Raw genomic sequence first — 8,152 nt, 5'->3', positions numbered from 1 at the left:
CAAGCATTTTTTGACTATCGTTTCTGTCAAGTCCGCTCGTTTTATTGTGTTTAACCACAGCTGTCATCGTTTTTTTGTCTGGCAGTGGCAGCAGATATGTGATTAAATTTCTAATTTGAGGTTGTATTACGTAGATTCTGGCACCCAACATCACAACAAGATAAAATTTAAAGCTCCTTATGTAGCCGAATCTGCACTGGTTTGAATGGGTCGCCCTTTGTTTTGTGACGTCGGCTGACCATAGTTACCTGTGGTTGGTTTGGCCGTCTGTCACTCAGAAAACAACAGGCCAATCAGAAGATATGTTCATGAATATTAATTAGACAGGCAAAAATCGACCTGTTCTTAGCAAGCTCTTGAGAGAGGAGCTGTAAAAATATATTGAGAAGGTTTTTGGTACCTATATATATATATATATATATATATATATATATATATATATATATTCTTAAAGACATCAAAACCTAAAATAAAACTCCAGAAAGGTGTAAAATATGTTACCTTTTAAAGTGCTTATCATTTAGATCAGACTTATTTACCTAACCTGAGAATAATAAAAATAAGGTTAAGGTGTTTAAATATGCACCATAAAACAGTTTGTACGTACATATTTTTCTAGAAGCATCAAACACATGGTTTATGGTAAAATTTTTATTAGAGATATAAGAGGTTAATAATTTTACAGGTTACAGATACGTTATAATGATTTGGTTAGAAATAAATCATAATCATTTTCATTATAATTAAAAAAAAGTCATTCTATTAAATTTAGAAATATATCACATATCAAATATAATATAATATATATATAGAGAGAGAGAGATAAAAAATGTTGTTCCAAGTTTTTCCAAGTCTGCCTCTGACATCCAGCACAAGGTTTGCAGTATTATAATTGTTTTACAATTCTGACAGGAGATATTACAGTGATTATAGTTATAATGGAATTACAATAATTTGCATGTAACATCACTCGAAATCGGTTCCCTCAAATAATTTTGGATATTTGCTCAAAGCTTTATTTTGAAATAAACTTGTTTTTATTAATGAAACAACGTAAATGTTAATCCATACAGTTGTCCCAACACTGTCTCTAAATTGGCCACATTCATTTTTGTAATATTTGAGTAATTTTCATTGGTTCCAGTGACTCCCCCTGAGTGTGAACATCTGTTATTCTGGTCTAAGCAGCAGTATGCAGTCCAAAAGTGACTAGGCACATTCACTCTGTTGTTTATACTATAATTACCTGGTACCACTCCTGTAACAATGTATACAGGTTTAAAATAACATGCCCGTTCCAGATGTTTTGCCAGGTGGTTTTCTATATTCCGCCATTTACCTCTGTTAAAACGTATGACTTGTGGAGCAGCATTAGTGAGAGTAAAGGTGGCAGAAGCACAGCTCTGTGAGAAAGACTGGTAGACTGGTGCCAGATGACCTTTGTCGTATCCAGAGTGGTAATAGTCTCTATTAAGAGCTTGACGGTCTCCATGTATTTGTATATTCACAGACCCCTCAGATGCCATGTTTGGCCCTGCATAATTATCATCAATCTGCAATATTCAAGAGAAAGGCATGCTTGAGAATGCTAGAAATAAGACATAGGCACCATTCATCCTTCAGCTTTTCCTGCTCCACAAAACACTTGTGTAAACACAAACATGCTACACCAGCAAACTCTTTTACTCTTTTACCATTTATCTACTCATCTATGTAATCTAATACTCTGTTTATCAAATGAACAGCTTTGTGTGATTTTCATAATTAAGCAATGTCTATTTTTCATCAAGTCTTTTATGTCAGTTTGACTTACAGCACTTCACAGAAGCAATTAACTGCACTACAGACACTTCTTGATGTTATAACTAAAACTCTACTCCTGGATTGTAACAATATTATCAGGATGCATTGTTTGTTTCAGTAATGGATGGTAAAATACTTTCTATTATCCTAGCTTACTATGAACATCACTATGTACTATTCCAGGACTTGTAGCTTTTAGCTAATTTTTGTTATAATGTAGAGTGTAAACAGAATTAATTTAGATATGGTAAAGTTTCACTTACTTGTACCAACTAGCTTGTCTTCTACAGTGCCCTATCCCTTCAAACTTATAGGCAGAGTACACAGGGATCTTGTTGAATGTGTCATAAAATGTGGCATAATAATCAACATAATTTCGCATTTGGCATATCTGCTTATATTGTGGTCCAGGAAATTTTGTAGGTGATATTCCATTTGCAAAAAATTGACCACATTCACTCTTAAAATCCTCCACAACTCTGGCCAAACCACCGGAAAGAAGCGAAAGCATCAGCACATGAGGAAGGAGCAGCATGATGAAGAGGATGAGTTGATGGATTATTAAGTTCTCTGCAAGAACAACAAATCTGATACTTTTCTTTCACATTTTATAGTCATGCAAGTATTGATCCTGTTTACTTGAATCAGGAAACACCAAATTCTCCAAAAGTGTTTTTAAGGCTTAAGTTAGCCATGTCAGGCTAAGAGTTTTCTGGTTGATCCAGATAATGTGCATTAACAAAACTGTGGAGCAAAAAAGATAAGACAATGTCCCTGACAACTTTTCTACAGCTCCCATTTTATGTATTTTTTTTTTTAATTAATATTAATTTATTTAGAGTTATTTGTCTCCTGTTTATGATGATAGACCCTTGAAGATTTTTATGTTAAGGCTAAACAACCACACTGACTGAATGGAAAACTAAGTGAACACTTCCTGTACATCATATTTTTCTCTGGTTGTTGGACTGTTAATTGTTCAATTTCTGGATTATGTATAAGATAGATAATGGGATAAATGCCTCTTTTCACTAAATATTTCTCCGGGAAGATTTTAAATTGTATTTAATTATTTATTTAATCGAAATAAAATGATTGCCCACAAAACATTTGGACTGTTATTGCTCAGAAAAACAACTTAAGTTCTACATGCACTGATTTTTATTTATTTATTTATTGGGTGAACTTTATATACACTTGCCTGAATGTATACTTGTCTGTTTTTTGACTGAAGGAAAAAGTAAGTATTACAACTGCATTTGTGTAATCGGATCTTTAACTCAAAGCCTTATATTGGCTGATATCCCCATACAATCTCACAGTAGAGTATTTTACTAATTATGAAATATCAGTTACTGGACTAAAATGATAGCAAAACTGAGGATCACATAACACAGATCTAACAAGCGGTATTGAAGTCAATTAAAAACTAAACTTAAAGCTTAACAAGTACTAACAATAACAAATGATATTAAAGATGCATCTATAGTCACGAACTGCCTGTTACTCACCACTTTAATAGTTTATGTGTGTTATTCTTCAAAAGAAGCTCATTTTTCACCAGTCCTTCTCAATTTCCTCCTTTACTGACATTTATATAGCCTCTCCATTTAGTGAAATATGCATTCTCAACAATTTTCTTTGTTGGTAGTTCAGCTGAAATGTGAGGGGGAGTAAAACCACTCAGCTTCCTTCTTCATACTTCTCTTTTCAAAAAAGTTCAGTGTACAACGTCTGTTGGCTTAATTAAAAATAGATGCTCTGAAGGCATAAACATGCAGTTCTGCTCACACACCCCTTGCAGGATATGCAAGATGTCAGTATATTTTTTATTTAGTACTGTCCTGAACAAGCCTTTTTCACATAATGATGTTTTATTAACAATGTTCGCGAGGAGCCCTTCAGATACTTAGCCTAATTAGCACAGGTGGAGTGCACTTAAGTTAATCAACACTATGGTATAAATACAGCTGACTTACCTCTATCCATTGACGCTTTATCAGCAGGACAGTTTATCAGCATTCGGTTTGCACCTTTTGCCATTATATGTTAGACTCAGCTTCTCCCATTTAGATGACGAGGTCTATACTGGGGATTTTTAGGTTCCCCGGCCAATCTGCCGGGCCCAGGATCGCTCCTTCTCCGCCAGACACCGCCGCCGAGCTCCAGGCTTCATAGCGGCCGATGCTCTGCTCGACCAGCCACACACTTTCCACGACGTCATGGCTTTACCTCGCCTCTAGTGGTGTCACTTCCAATTTTTCCCCTGGCATCCTCTTATCTTTCAGTCATGCCTACAATCGGAAAGTTGACCGAATTTAATCCCTAAGCAAATGCTGATTAATTCCGACTCTCCGTCCTCGCGAAGGGTAAACAAGCGAATCGGTATGATCTAAGTTATTCATTTCGGAGCAATCAGCCAAGCCTCACTCCTTAATCCACTCCAGCAGGGCGGCCAATATTTCGAGCAAAGCCTCACTCACCTCAAGTGTTGCTTTCTTCAACGAAAATTATGACTAAATATCATCGTCAACGAACCTTTATCACGTGACAAAAACGAGACGAGACGTAATGAAAATGCTGGTCATGTGACGATGACTATAATTAAATGTATAATGCAATATTGTTGACGAATAAAAACGAGACTAAATGTGGTTTACAAAATAAAAACTATGCTAAAATGTCTCTTCATTTTCGTTGACAAAAATGAGACGAAAAGAAATGTTAAAACGTTATTTCGTCTCGTTTAGTTGCGTTAATATTATTATTTTGCAGTATTTCTGTTTCCTGCGTCTCACTTCAGGGCTGCATCAGGTAACACTGCGCAGACTCGACCGACGTCACTTCCTCGCGGCATTATTAAGAAGATTTATACTTTCGCATGGCTCCGCTGACTGCGAGCGCACCTTCCCAAACGGACGAGGCTTTTATACTTGTCGCGTTCGCCGTTGTACTATTCTTTGAAACAAAAGTGGAGCGACGAGAAGTTATTGTCCTCTAAAACCGTCGGGAATCACCGGTGAGAAGTCATTTGCCAGTACAAGTCTTGTGATGAATGAGTTGATGAATTAATAATTTCTTTATGTACAAACTTAAAACAATCTTAAACTATTGGTTATATTTCGCATCAAACACAAGACAACTTTAAGCAAATAGTGTATAATTGATATCTAAATGAATTCTAATTCTATTTTATACTATAAAAATAAAACGTACTTCAAATAAGAAGCCTTAAAGTTACAAAAAATGCTGTGCACTCCGCCACAAGAAATTAGTTAGCATGCACCACTGATCTATATATGACTATATGTTCTATATTATAGATCAGTGGCGTGCACTCAAAGCGAACTTCCGGCAACACCGCGATGATGTCATATTTTCCGCGCTCACCTAAGCGAAATTGCGGACGCGTCGAGTATAAATCAGCCTTGACACAGAGAAAGGGACCAATGACTGGCCAGCCGGGGTTCGTATTTGGGAGAAAAATTAGCAGATTTTATTTTATTTTATTTATTGTTTTTATTTATTTTATTTAAATTTATGTTTGTGTACTTCTAACATGTTTGGTTGGTAAAATAAATGTTGTAAATTCAAATCAGAGCATCTTCCGTGTCTGGAATGGATGTATTCTTGAGCCTATAAGGTAACAATAATATAATCAGATAACCTTGTTTGAAATGGGTTTGGCTAAAAGAAAATGTTGGTTTCGTCTATACTTGTAGGTACTTGTACTATATTGACTGTACTATATTGACTGGGTAAAATAGAATGGCATTACTAAAAAGTCATCAATTTTCATCAACTAAAACTAGACTAAAATGTCATCAGTTTTCGTCGACTAAAACTAGACTAGACTAAAAAGAGTATGAACGTGACTAAAACTAATAAAAACTAAAATGACAGCTTCACACAAAGACTAGACTAAAACTATAATTAAAAGGGGCCGCCAAAAACAACACTACTCGCCTCATTCGACACCACCACTGCCCTGCGGCGCATAAGACCCATCTCTCCTTAAGCGTTGTGTCGCAGCGGTAGGCTTCCAACGAGCCTGGGCCGCCCCCCTGATCTCCCCGCAGCAAAGCCTCACTCGCTTCCCACTTTTACTCAACCTTTTACTCAACTCCGGCCAGAGCGTCGTATGCAGCTGGGCCTCAAGCTCTTGCGCTAGTGGCACAGGCTGTGTTGCAAATTCATTTTTAGGTAAATTCGTTAAAAGGCAGATTGTTTGTTGCTACAAGCTGTCAAACGACGTTATGACACAAAAGGATGTTGATGTAATTTTTAGCCACGTCGCAAAATGCGTAGAATACAAAGAAATTACTCAGATTTTTCTGAAATTTCGCTAGCATTTTTTTAAAAAAAGCAAGCAAGATAACAATTATTGATCAAGTGCAACTAGCAAAATAATTCATATATGACGTGTGTATTACTAGGCACCTCTCTCTAAGTCTCTAGCCGACATGCTGCCTGGCTAGCTTTTCAATATTACTTTGTGTGGTTAAGAGGAAAATGCATGTCTTTAACTTCTAATAACTTTTAAAAGTTACCAAAAAAATCAAATCCATTTGTTGCTATGTGCTTTGGGTAAACAAGTTGCTAGGGTAGTATAAGAAATTTCTAAATCTAAACAACAAATCGCTAAATTGGCAACACTGCAGGCTACTCGGGCATTTCAGCATTTCCCGTCAAAATGTCACAAACCACCTTTTCCCGTGGCCTACAGCTAAAGCAGCTGAAGCAAGCGTGAGGCTGCCTCCACTTGTAGCACAAGCCCACACATCTCAGTCTTTTTCCTTGTGTTACTAATAAAACCCCTTTTCCTTTTCAGTTGCCTCCAGCTCCCAAAGCAGACACTAGCGTGAGGCTGCCTCTGCTCACAACACAGACCAACACATCTCTTTCTTTTCCTCCATTTTTCTTACGCTTCTCTCAGTTTCCCACCTCAAGCCCCAGAGATCGATATTAAGCATGAGGCTGCCTCCCCTGACAATCGCGCCCCTGCTTCTTTCCCTCACAGCTCTCTACTTCATTTAAAATCACAATATTTTCTTTTTATAGCAACATCACTGCCTGTTCCTCCAAATGCTGTTGCCTTGGAGTCACCTCCAATGGTTCACAACATCCGGGCACAAATCCTGGCAAGTTCGGACATAGCCCCTCATCTAAGGCCATCACTAATGATTAATTGGGTAACAGAGTTTTCTGTGGATTATTCTGTTGATTAATCGGATAATTGTAATTTATATTGATGGTAGGAAAAATAGACCTAATCAAACAATAGCCTTTAAAATGACCCGAAATACATATAATGGCAATGAGGCCGTGGTGATTGGTTTAAATGAAGTATAAAAAGCAATTAACAATACTGTTCTATTGAACAAAACTTAACAATGTATTTTAAACAATATAATGTACATGCACATTATATCAAAAGCTTTCAAAAGGCACCAAAGTCCCGACGATTTTTTCTACGTCACTGTGCAATCTAATCCTCATTTGGCTAAACAACATTTAATTCAAATGTACACTTAATCTTTAATATTTGGACAATTCTTTACAACAGAAAAGCTTACCCATCTGATGCTGCAAGTATTAAACTCCCATCACATGCTGCAAGAGCTTTCCCGGTCGAATGAATGTTTTCTTTCAACTAACGGTGTTGCTTACATGTCCGTGCAGTGAGTATTGAATGCTGCAAGAGCCCTCCGGGTCGAGCAATCTTCGACTACCGGCGAAGCTTACCCATCCGTGCCGTGAGTATTGAGCTCCTGTCTGATGCCAGCGAGAGCCTCCTGGCCAGACAACTTTACCTTTCTGTCTCATGGTCGGCAGTCTTACCCGTTCGATGCCTTGAGTATTGAGCTCCCATCGGACATCGGCAAGAGTCTCCCAGCCACCTAACTTTACGTTCCTGTTTGATGGTTGGCGATGCTCAGCCGTCCGACGCCAAGAGTCTCGACCTCCTGCCTAACGCTGTCCAAGCTCTCTCAGCTAAATTTCAAGTCTTTTCCCCCCGCCTGGTGAGGCTTACCCTTTCGATGTCCTGATCTCCCATTGGATGCCGTGAGAGCCCGCACAGACGGGTTTTCCTTTTCTCACTCCCCGCCCAGCAAGGACTGATGCAGTGAGTATTGATCTCTCGTCAGATGTGGGCGAGAGTACTCCCGGTAGGGTTTCTGCTGCCCACAAGCAGGTCTTATCCATCTGATGCCATGAGTTGTAGCATTTGGACCAATCAGACACACAACTATTTGTTACATTTAACAAATAATATTTAACGGCTCCTTATCTAACCAAAGGGTCTATGGACCCTTCCCCCAAAAGGAAACTATCACCTCAAAAAGGA

At 37.9% G+C, this 8,152-nt stretch overlaps 1 pseudogene; it reads right to left on the bottom strand.

Moving 5' to 3' along the window:
- Positions 1 to 636: 636 nt before the first annotated feature.
- LOC122136440 lies at positions 637 to 3,631 on the bottom strand (annotated as a pseudogene).
- Positions 3,632 to 8,152: the final 4,521 nt, after the last annotated feature.

The sequence above is a fragment of the Cyprinus carpio genome, chromosome B3, assembly GCF_018340385.1.
Source record: "Cyprinus carpio isolate SPL01 chromosome B3, ASM1834038v1, whole genome shotgun sequence".
In the NCBI taxonomy this organism is placed as follows: domain Eukaryota; kingdom Metazoa; phylum Chordata; class Actinopteri; order Cypriniformes; family Cyprinidae; genus Cyprinus; species Cyprinus carpio.
Note: the sequence above shows the minus strand (reverse complement) of the source record. Positions and strands in the feature narration are given on the sequence as shown.